The sequence below is a fragment of the Oryctolagus cuniculus genome, chromosome 13 (assembly GCF_051225735.1).
Source record: "Oryctolagus cuniculus isolate XC-2025 breed Fujian yellow rabbit chromosome 13, ASM5122573v1, whole genome shotgun sequence".
NCBI classification, from domain to species: Eukaryota; Metazoa; Chordata; class Mammalia; order Lagomorpha; family Leporidae; genus Oryctolagus; species Oryctolagus cuniculus.
In genome coordinates, this window is record NC_142879.1 from 67,692,350 (window position 1) to 67,704,592 (window position 12,243).

General features: G+C 48.5%; 1 long non-coding RNA gene across 1 annotated transcript; it reads right to left on the reverse strand.

Annotated features, from left to right (window-relative positions):
* Positions 1–439: 439 nt before the first annotated feature.
* Positions 440–8,501, reverse strand: LOC149122643 (uncharacterized). Its single transcript, XR_016219089.1, has 3 exons — positions 8,020–8,501; positions 3,861–4,021; positions 440–679 (listed from the first exon to the last, which is right to left on the reverse strand). It is a non-coding gene; the product is annotated as an uncharacterized LOC149122643 (long non-coding RNA).
* Positions 8,502–12,243: the final 3,742 nt, after the last annotated feature.

The window sequence follows — 12,243 nt, forward strand, 5'->3', positions numbered from 1 at the left end:
CGGCCATTGGAGGGTGAACCAATGGCAAAGGAAGACCTTTCTCTCTGTCTCTCTCTCTCTCACTGTCCACTCTGCCTGTCAAATAAATAAATAAATAGATAAAAGAAGTCTGTGTTCTCCCCCAAGAGCAGAGAGGAGCGCACAGCATCCGGGCAGAGTCTCCTTGTTCCTAGAGAGCAGCGGTCCTCCTTGTGCCCCAGAGGTGGGCACAGAAGCCAGAATAGGGACCGCGAGGGAGAAGCCCAGAGGGCCCTGTCGTCAGGACAAGGAGTATGACCCCATCTCCCTGCCCCCCCCACCCCATGCACAGACCTCACCCAAGAGGGCATGGCCATGAGAACCTTGCTGATTTTTGACCAAGAACTCCCAGCCAGAGGTGGTTGACTCCAGGCACCCTCTGCATTAGCGGCAACATTAAGAAAAGTGACTACTTCATGCCTTTCTTCTTTTTTAAAAAATAAATTTATTTCTATAAATAGAAGAGATTTTGTGTACTTCATATATAGTTTTAAGGACATAATGGGGCCGGCACTGAGTGTACCAGGTAAAGCCACCACCTGCAGTGCTGGCATCCCATATGCGAGCAAGTTCGAGTCCTTGCTGCTCCACTTCCAGTCCAGTTCTCTGTTGTGGCCTGGGAAAGCAGTGGAGGACGGCCCAAGTCCTTGGGCCCCTGCACCTACGTGAGAGACACAGAAGAAACTCCTGGCTCCTGCTTCAGATCTGCACAGCTCTGGCTATTGAGGTCTCTCAAATAAATAAATCTTTAAAAAGAAAACCACCAGATACTTCCCACCCACCCTCCCTCCTCCTTCCTTATTTTTTGCAATGACACACTTTCAATTTACTTTATAATCACTATGTAATCCTCAACTAAATAGGTCAGCAAGTAGAAAGTAGAAAGACCACTGTTCCTTAGGAGTACAGACAAGGGGCTAAAGACAATAATCAAATCTTAAGATGTCTATGGCACATATTTTTTTTTGGTACTCAACATATTAGCTACCACAAATTAGAGAAAACATATTTGTCTTTTAGGGACTGGCTTGTTTTACTAAGCATAATGGTCTCCAGTTGCATCCATTTTGTTGCGAAAGACAGGATTTCATGCCTCTTGCGGCTTAAGTTATAGACAAATTAAGAAGGTTACTGCAGCAAACACTACTAATTATCTACCCAGAGCCCTCCCTAACTGACCTCTCATTTCATTCTGGTATTCACCCCTCCCCAAGAGATATAGGGCTAAGTTCTGATTGGTGGAGGCCAGCCCTGATAACAGCATACCCTTTACTAGTGATTGGTTTAAATATGGGGGTGTGACAGCATTCTGGCCACTAAGGGCAAAATCTGCCTGAGGACTTCCAAGAATGGTTTCTACTGACTTTTCTCTAGTAAAGAGAGAGGGGAGAGAGAGAGAGACAGACAGACAGACAGACACCACTGTTTATCATGAGGATGTAGCAAGTTTATGATAATCTCTTTTTTTCCCCCAGAAACCTTTTGTTTAAGGAATACAAACTTCACGCATTTCCTAAGTACAACTTTAGGAACATAGTGATTGGTTTCTACTGACTTTGAAAAATGACTTTCTTAGTTCATTTTCCACTAGTATAATGAAATATCAGAGTCTAGGTAATTTATAGAGAACAGAGGTTTATTTGGTCTACAATCTTGGAAGATGGGCAGTTCAAGAGCTTGGCACTGGTATTTGACCAGCTCAACTTTGCTGCTTGTCCTGCCAACACAGCCCTCTTGGGTCTGGCTTAGGCTTCTGGAACCCTTCTTTGAGGGAGGTGGGTGTTCAACCCAGTGGTTCAGGCACTTGTATGCTCTATTAGAGAGCTTGGATTTGATGCTCAGCTCTGGCTCCTGACTCCTGCACCCTGCTGGTGCAAACCTGGCAGGTGATGGCTCAGGTTGGGTTCCTGCCTCCTCGTGTGACACCTGAATTGAGTTCCCAGCTCAAAGTTTCAGCTTGGCCCAGCCCCAGCCATTGTGGGCATTTGGGAAGTGAACAGAGATGGGCGTGCTCTCCCTTTCCTGCCCTGCCCTTCCTCTACTCTCAAATAAATAAATTTTAAAAATAAAAATTATGTCATTGACTCAGACCTCACTCAGCCCCTGGGGATGACTCTTTTCATTTCTGTATCTCCACCCTGCCTGGAACAGTTTCCTGGCACAAACAACGAATAAACAAACTAATGACCATCCTGAGTTCAGAGTATATTACACCCTGAAGATTTTGTCTGGGTGACACCTGACAGAGTTCCCTTCAGCTGGTGCCAGCTCCTGCACACGCTCTGCGCTAGTGCACCTGGGGATGAGGCTGGGTCAACGTTGGGTTCTAGAGTCAGGGCTGAAGGTGCAGGCAGGTGCAGCAAGGGCTCTGGGTCTGCTGGGATATTCACCACCCTCCCATGCTTTCTTCTGCTCCATTAAACTCGTAACATTTAGCCAATGGTCAAAAAACCTAAAAGTGCCATTTGTGTCACCTCTTTTGCTCTTTAAATCACAACCCATCACTTATAAATGAGAGAAAAAAAGGTCCAGGGAATGGTTTTGACCAGCTGGCCATGGCTATCGGTAGCAGAATATAAATCAGCATTCTTGGGGCCAGCACTGTGGCACAGCGGGTTAATGCCCTGGCCTGAAGCTCCGGCATCCCATATGGGTGCTGGTTCTAGTCCCAGCTGCTCCTCTTAAGATCCAGCTCTCTGCTTATGGTCTGGGAAAGCAGTAGAAGATGACCCAAGTCATTGGGCCCCTGCACCCATGCGGGAGACCTGGAAGAAGCTCCTGGCTTCGGATCAGTCCAGCTCTGGCCATTGCAGACCTTTCTCTCTGTCTCTAACTCTCTCAAATAAATAAATAAATTGTTTTAAAAAAAGACACGCATATCCACATCAGAGTACCTGGGTTCAACTCTTAATCTCCAGCTCCTAACTCCACCTTCTGCCAATGCAGACTCTGGCTCAGGTATTTAGTTGGTTTCCACCAGGGCCTTGCCAACATATGGGAGACCTGAATACTATTTCTAACTCCAGGCTTCAGCCTGGCCCAGCCCTAGCTGTTGTGGCATTTCTAGAGTTAAACCAGTGCATGGGAGCTCTCTGTATCTGTCTGTTTCTCTGTCTCTTGACCTCGACCTCTCAAGTACTAACTTTAAAAAAAGAAAAAGAAAAACAAACAACTCACTCAGATAAACAGACACTGGAGAAAACAGAGATGATTCATCAAAACAGAAACTTATTAACAACTGTTTATTAGTTTATCAGTGTGATGTGTGCAGAAATTGTCTCTATCAAAAATAACAGCTATGAGAATGTAGCAAGTAGAGATTAAGAGTTTTGGGAAATTTAAAAAAACTGCCAACAACTAAAATCTCAGAAGGTTAGAAGATAAATTCTAGAACATAGAGGAGGAAAAATGACAAAGGGATAGAGAGGAGCTGACAGTTGAGAGAATATGGAGTAATCAGAGATCGAAACCAGGCTTAAGGGAATTCTAAAAAGAGAATACAGGGAATAAATCAGAGAACGTTTCTGACACCTGGATAAAGACATATGCACACTAAGAGGACAGGAATTCTGAGCAAGATGGATGAGGAAGAACCAAATCCACAGCTCTCATTTTTGTAAATCAGCTGTGCACATTCGCTATTCCAGGGCTGGGCTGGCTTGACCAAAGTTCTGGGGAGCTCTTGGGGTGAGGTTACATTATAGATATGGCCTTGGGCCTCCTACTGACTGCCTTTCTTCCACCTCCTGCCTAACAGCTCCTCTCCAAGTCTTATTACACTTGTTACCTAATCAGTGTTAGACCTGTGCTAAACCGAAGAAAAGCCATCAAATAAGAGTTACCTTTTTGGGGGCCGGCATTGTGACGTAGCAGGTAAAGCTGCCGACTGCAGTGCCAGCATCCCATATGGGCACCGGTTCAAGTCCCGCTGCTCCACTTCCAATCCAACTCTCTGCTATGGCCTGGGAAAGCAGAAGATGCCCAAGTCCTTGGGCCCCTGCACCTGCGTGGGAGACCAAACAGAGGTTCCTGGCTTTGGATCGGCATAGCTCCAGCCATTGCAGCCAATTGGGGAGTGAACCAGAGGATGGAAGACCTATCTCTCTCTCTCTGCCTCTTTTTTTTTCTCTGTGTAACTCTTTCAAATTTTTTTTAAGAGTTACCTTTTTAAAAAGGCAGTTAGTGTTCTATAAAAAAAACACTTTAGGTTCATGATAACCGTGTTTTTCTAAGGTAGTCCAAATGGCTCTCCAGTCCTTGTAACCGAGTGAAGTAAGGCAGTAGCTGGTACCAGGAGTGGGGATTCACGTACCGAGGCCGCAGAGGGATTATGTAGGTGACTATGCACCTTGACATGCTGCGGGAGGGGATGAACAAGCAGTCCTGGCTTGTTTGAGTTCCTGGCTTGTGTTAGGCTGCCCTGGAAGACGCCATCACCTGGGAGCCTGCAGGATCCTGAGGCTATGTATTCCCACCAAGCATGAGGCCTCCTTCTTCTCCCCTCCCCCTCCTCTCCCTTTCCTGCCTCCTCCTCTAATACACAGCAGTGCATCTATTTCTTTAATTTTCTCATATGTGACCCTAGGGTTCACCTTCCACTTAGTGCTTCTTGCCACAGTATTTCCTACATAAATACAGCTCCCTTTCTAAGAATAATTTCAGAGAAACCAGTAAAACAAGCATTTTCAGAGTGGTATAAACACAGGAGGAGGAAATGTGGGGTGTCTGTGGAAGAGGAGTGAGTTTTGAGATACCTATGTGGGATAGCAAATGTGCAGACATGCCTGGAATAGAAATACTTATTAGCAAGTGAGGTCAGGATTGTGTTTGGTTGCAAGTTCTAGAAACTCAACTTAGTTTAACCAGATTGTGGCTATTTTTTGGTTAACATAACAAGAAGTCTGGGGGTTTAGGGGCAGCTGCCTAGGAAAGTCCCTAGCCTCCTCTGCCATGCTTGTTTTGTTTGTGACTTTTATCCTCATGGTCACAAAGTAATTGTTAACAGTTCAAAGTATCACATCTGTGTCCCAAACATAAGAAAGTATGGCAAAAGACAGTTCACCACTGTGTGCCTCTCCCCACTTCTTTTTTTTTTAAAGATTATTTATTATTTGAAAGGCAGAGTTACAGAGAGGCAAGAGACAGAGACAGAGAGAGAGAGAGAGAGAGAGAGAGAGGTTCCACTGCTCCATTCCTTAAATGGCTGCAATGGCTGGAGCTGTGCTGATCCAAACCAGGAACCAAGAGCTGCATCCAGGTCTACCACGTGGGTGCAGGAGGCAAGGGCTTGGGCCACCTTCCACTGCTTTCCCAGGCCATAGCAGAAGTTGGATCAGAAGTGGAGCAGCTAGGCCTTGGACAAGTGCCCATTATGGGATGCCGGCACTGCAGGCACCAGCCCCTCTCCACATCCTTTTTTAAAATGGAAAATAGATCTTCTGGAGGGGCTGGCACTGTGGCACAATGGGTTAAAACCCTGGCCTGAAGCACTGGCATCGCATATGGGCACCGTGTCTGGTCCCGGTTGCTCCACTTCCAATCCAGCCCTCTGCTGTGGCCTGGGAAAGCAGTGAAGGATAGCCCAAGTCCTTGGGCCCCTGTGCCCATGTAGGAGACCCAGAAGAAACTCCTGGTTCCTGGCTCCTGTTCGGTGCAGCTCTGGCCATTGCGGCCATCTGGGGAGTGGACCAGCAGATGGAAGACCTCTCTATTTCTGCCTCTCTCTGTGACTCTGTTTCAAATACATAAAAAAAAAATAAAAATAAAAAAAAAAAATAGATCTTCTGGAAGACCCACCCACCAGACTTTTCTTATCACTCATTGGTCAAAGCTGACCAATGGTTACCTCTAAATGCCCAGGAGTCTGGGAGATGAGTAATACTGACTGTGCACAAGGCCACCCTGGGCACACCAGGGTTGTCAGTGGGGAGGGACAGACACTGGAAAAGGCAGCCTGTCTGTGACATCCCTGTGAATGGGTCACACTGGGCAAGAAGTACAGGGAGCATGAGAGTTCAGAGGGGAGCCCTGAAAACTTCCTTTGTTTAGGGCAAAGGTAGAGAAGGAACTGGAAAATGACCAAGGAAGGAGCAGGAGGAGAGAAAGGGGAGAAGCAACTGTTAAATAAAACTAATGGAGGTGCTGTGGTGTAGTGGGTTAGGCTGCCGCCTGCAGTGCCAGCATCCCATATGGATGCCAGTTGGAGTCCCAGCTGCTCCACTTCTGATCCAGCACCCTGCTAATGCGCCTGGGCAAGCTGCAGCAAATGGCCCAAGTCCTTGGGCCTCTGCACTCATGTGGGAGACCCAGAAGAAGCTCCTGGTTCCTGGATTGGGATTGGTGCAGCTCTGGCCGTTTTGGCCATTTGAGGAGTGAACTAGCAGATCAAAGACCTCTCTCTCTGCCTCTGCCTCTCTGTAACTCTGCCTTTCAAACGAATACATAAATCTTTAAAAAATAAAATAAAATGATTTGGAACATTTCAAACTCATAGAAATTTGCAGGAACAGCACAAAGACTCATCTGATTCCCCACAGGTTAACATTTTACTACACTTGATTAATCCAGGTTTGCGTGCGTGTGTGTGTTCAGCCCCTGTAGGTAGAGTCTGGTGTGGGCAGAGGGGTCGGCCAGCCTGCAGCCTGGGCTGGGTGATCGGAGGAGTGTGGCGATGGGTGGCCTGGTGTTGTTTCCTGGGTGTCCATCTCTTGCTGGAAGCTACAGGCCCTGCTGGCAGAACTCAAGGCCTGGAGTCTCTTGGCTTTGTTGGAACAGGTGTTAATGAGCCAGCCCAGCCTGCCTCTGGTTCTGATTTAGCTCAGCAGATACCTCGCCTTGCTCCACAGAAAACCCCACGAAGGACTGTGGGCTCACCATACAGGGACCTGTCCACACCCCCTCAGGACGAGGTGGGAAGCTTCCATCCTGTCTCAAGGCTCAAACAAGCTAACCTCTGCCCACAGCCCAACACCACTGCATGGGCTTTGAAGGGCAGCAATTTGGGAGAGGGATGGGGACTCTCTCTCTTATTCCCAAATGGGGAACAGGGGGAGAAAAGAGATGGCCTTCCCTGCCTCCTCCCTTCCCTGCCTCCTCCCTTCCCAAACCCCCAAGTCCCAGAGTGAGCTTCTCTCTGAGTTACAGCTTCTTCCCTTCCTCCACACTGGAGGCCCCATTTCTACAACCTGGAAGAATCTCCAAGCTGGGTTTCCCCAGGTTTTCACCATCAAGCCTGTCACCCTTACTCAACAAGACAAACCTGTGCCTCCTGCCCTCCTGCAGGGAAAGGCTCTTCTTGGCATCCGGCAGGGGAAAACTAAAATGCGTTGATTGACTATTTGCAAAATAGTACCTGCATTCAAATCACATTTTCCTAGAAGCCTTCTCTCCAAGAGTAGATGTTTCCTCTTTCGCAGTCTTACAAGACATTCTCATGAGACAAACTTTGACTTCAAAGTTTTAAACTTAAGATGGCACACAGGAAGAGATGCTATCGTTAGTCATCACCAAGACACCACTTCACACGGGCACGCCTGCAGCTAGAGCGATGGTTAACACCCAGGGGCGACAGGGTGCAGAGCCCGTGGCATTTTATACACTGCCTGAGGAGCTTTGGCAGACTCTGCTGGTTCCTTCCAAGTTAAACCATTCACATCCCAGCTGTTTACCCAGAAGAAATGCAAATGTGCATCTACACAGAGACCAGACAGGTCCTACTCACAGCAGCCCCAAACCAGAAACAATTCAAACCTCCAGCAGATGATGAGATAAAGACAGCATGCCTGTGTATACTGTGGAACAGCACTGGGAGATCCAGAGGAAGCTGGTGAGTCCAGCAATGGCTCTGGAACTAGAGCAGCCACACCCAGGCCCATCCTCTTCTGGCCGCAGCGGAGCTCCTGCAACACCACAAGTTTTATAACAGCTCTGCAGGTCGGAAACCTGAAATGAGTCCTGTGGGGTTAAAAGCCAGGAGAGGGCAGGGCTGTCCACTCCACTTACCGCTTCTGAAGGGGAGAACGGTTTCTGTACCTCTCTCAGCTCCCAGAGGCTCCTTCCTGGCCTGGTTCCAACTCCTCGCGTCCAGCCTCCCAGGTCCCTCTGTGTTCCCTGATGCTTCTGCTTCCTTCTCAGGCATCGTTTTGTGATTACACGGGGCCCCCCTGGCTAGTTCAGGCCACTCTTCCCCTCTCAGACCTTAGCTTAATCCCACCTGCACAGCCCCTTTGCACAGATCTTAGTCAGCTGGGGCTGCCCGGCTCACAGACTGGCACCTCAAACAGCAGAAGTGGGTTTCCTCACAGCTCTGGAGGCTGGAAATGCAAGGTCAAAGTGTCTTCAGGGTTGGTTTCTTCTGAGGTCTCTGCCTTGACTCCCCGATGGCAGCCTTTTCACCTGGTCTTCCTCCTGTGTTGGGTCAGGGTCCACCTCTGTGATCGCTCTTGATCTTTCTCACTTCTGTGAAGTCCCTATCCAAATACACAGATTCTGCGGTGCTAGGGCGAGGGCATCAACTCATGCGTTTTAGGAAAACACAATGCAGGCACATTTGGTTATATTCATGGGGTCCAGGGGCTAGGGAGTGGGTGTCTTTTTTTTTTTAATTTTTTTTTGACAGGCAGAGTGGACAGTGAGAGACAGAGACAGAGAGAAAGGTCTTCCTTTGCCGTTGGTTCACCCTCCAATGGCCGCCGTGGCCGGCGCGCTGCGGCCGGCGCACCGCGCTGATCCGATGGCAGGAGCCAGGAGCCAGGAGCTTTTCCTGGTCTCCCGTGGGGTGCAGGGCCCAAGCACCTGGGCCATCCTCCACTGCACTCCCTGGCCACAGCAGAGAGCTGGCCTGGAAGAGGGGTAACCGGGACAGAATCCGGCGCCCCAACCGGGACTAGAACCTGGTGTGCAGGCGCCGCTAGGCGGAGGATTAGCCTAGTGAGCCGCGGCGCTGGCCCGGGAGTGGGTGTCTTTGAAGTGTCATTTTTCTGGCCAACCATACACTGTGATACTATTTAAGTAAAATTGTAAAAAAGAATCCATGGTGACAGCAAACACACTGGCAGTTGCCCATTGCTGGAGGTGGCTGAGGACTGACTGCTAAGGGACACAAAGGAACTCTTTGGGGTCAGAGGGATTTCAGTATTTGTTTGCTGTGATGGTTCTGTGGGAAAACACACGTGTCAAAGTGCATCAAGCTGTATACTTAACAGGGGAGCGTTCTCATTTCAAATTAGATCTTTGAGAATAGAAGGTCTTTGAATTAGTTCTTTGAGGATAGCCTCTGAGTAGAACTCTCTTTGCACCTCATAAATACCCATGTTGGCATTAAAGTAGGTATTTTCTTTCATCCCTGATTGGGTTTCAGTATTTTTGGTCTTTTTTACTTTGTCAAGTGTCCCAGCCATTGGCAGATAGCACCGGGATGAGCTGGGATTTCTATTTTTCTTGCCTCCGTTCTCTTGCAGTGATTTTTTTTAAAGATTTATTCATTTACTTGAAAGGCAGAGTTACAGAGAGAAAAGGAGATAGAGAGAGATCTTTCATCCACTGGCTCACTCCCCAAATGGCAGCAACAGCAGGGGCTGCGCCAAGCCAAAGCCAGAAGCTTCATCCATGTCTCACACATGGGTGCAGGGCTCAAGTACTTGAGCTATCCTCTGATGCTTTTCCTAGCGCAATAGCAATGAGCTGGATTGAAGGAGAGCAGCTGGGTCTTGAACCAGTGCCCAAATGGGGCGGCAGCATTGCAGGCATTAATGCCATGCCACAGCGCCGGCCCTCTTAACCGAACTCTGCATCAAGGCATTCATGAAATGTGTCTGGAGCTGAACTGGGCTCTGCTCCATAGCGCTGCTCTGATCTTCTTCCTAAGCTCCCTTGTTGTATTCCACCCTCTAACAGCCACACTCAACATTGTTACCTCTGCGGTATTTGCAATTAACCAGCAATTGCCATCTTCCCAGAAACCATTTTAAGAGGCCTAAACATTCACATTACAATGAAACCGTGAGCAAAGGAAATAGACAAGGGAACATGTACGGCTGATACAGGTAGGAAAAGAGGCTTAACCTCACTGTGAACTAAAATGCAAACTCACGCCCATCCAAAGAGCAAATCTGGATATACCAAGTGTGGAAGAGTCTGGGGAAGGGGAGACTCACAAATTGCTGACAGGAGTCTAAGTGGCTACAAGTGCTTAAGGAACAAGAGGGAACATGCAGTCAATGAGGAGACTTCTATTCCCCCAAACCCAGCAAAGCCACAGGCAGCAGAGTTGTGACACAAAAGCAGTGCAAAACCTTCAGGGTCCATCTACAGCACAATGCATTAGCCACGTATCCTAAAATGGAACGCCACACAATAGTGAATAGAGCTGACCAGGGCTGCATTTTTATCTGTGAGTGCATCCAGTGTATGATACAAAAAGCTGTCTGACATATACAGCATTTTTTAAAGTTAAAAAAATACATGCCAACATGCAAAATGAACTGGGGGTGGGAGAGACAAACTGACTTCAGGACAGGGGACGAAGCAATGGAACTGGGGTCACACAAATAGGACCTCAGCACTCTCGGGTTTCATTTCTGTAAGCACACATACAGGGACTGGCTGAGCAGTCCTGTGCAGACAGAGGTGCTCTCCTACCCGGCATGTTTTTTTCAGCATGCTTGACTTGTATTTTTCAAAATCCTCTCAATTGTTTCTCTTTCCCTCTTAGTTTCTGGGATCTGGTCTCCTGACTCCTTGGGGACCTCCAATGGTTCTTTTCCTTCTTCTTCCCACAGGTACAAGGGGACTTCAGAAAGTTTGTGGGAAAACAGAATTAAAAGATGTTTATTTTGCTGCAAAGTGTGTCTTAGAGCCATGCAGCTTTTTTTTTTTTTTTTTTGACAGGCAAAATTAGAGATAGAGAGAGAGAGAAAGGTCTTCCTTTTTTCCACTGTTTCACCCCCCAAATGGCTGCTACAGCCAGTGCGCTGTGCCAATCCAAAGCCAGGAGCCAGGAGCTTCCTCCTGGTCTCCCATGCAGGTGCAGGGTCCAAGCACTGGGGCCATCCTCCACTGCCCTCCCAGGCCACAGCAGAGAGCTGGACTAGAAGAGGACCAACTGGGACAGAATCCATTGCCCCAACTGGGACTAGAACCTGGGGTGCCAGTGCCGCAGGTGGAGGATTAGCCAAGTGAGCCGCGGCGCCAGCCCAGCTTTCTTATACTCCACATTTTCCATGAACTTTTTGCAAGCCCCAGCCTTAATATTTCACCTAACACTCATGGGGTCCTTCTCTCACTGTTAATCCTATCTCCTACATCCCCAGGCCTTGAACAAAGACTTTTGGAAGGTTAACAAATCGAAACATGCATCCAATTCATCTTTGGAAACCCCATCCTAATACTGCTCTTTTTAAGATCAACATTGCTGTAATTGCTAACTTTGGAAAGTTTTACTTCCATGTTATTTGAAAGGCAGAGTGAGAGCGAGTGAGCTGCCATCCGTTGATTCATTCCCAAATGGCAGCAACAGCCAGGGCTGGGCGAGGCTAATGTTAGGAGCCTAGAACGCTATCCTGGTCTCCTACATTGGTGGCAGGGGCCCAAGGCCTTGGGCCATCTTCCACCACCTTCCCAAACACATTAGTAGGGAACTGAATTGGAAGCAGAGCAACTGGGACTTGAACCTGCACTCCTATGGGATGCAACTTGACGTGCTGTGCCACAGTGCTAGCCAATGGCTTTTTTCCTGCCTCCTTAAGCTCCTGGGAGTTTTTACCATCAGGAACCATCTCATCTCAGTGTTCTCTGCTTTGGGCTCTCCCACCGTGAGGTCTCCCCATCTGTGTCTCTGACCTGTGTTAGCCATCAGCCGGATCCCAGTGCCAGGGCAATGCCATCCCCATTCTGGACAGTGGCCTCCTCAATGCTCCCTTCTCATTTTTTTTTTTTTTTTTTTTTTTTTTTTTGGACAGGCAGAGTGGACAGTGAGAGAGAGAGAGAGAGAAAGGTCTTCCTTTGCCGTTGGTTCACCCTCCAATGGTCGCCGCGGCCGGTGCACCGCGCTGATCTGAAGGCAGGAGCCAGGTACTTCTCCTGGTCTCCCATGTGGGTGCAGGGCCCAAGCACTTGGGCCATCCTCCACTGCACTCCCTGGCCACAGCAGAGAGCTGGCCTGGAAGAGGGGCAACCGGGACAGAATCCGGTGCCCCGACCGGGACTAGAACCCGGTGTGCTGGAGCC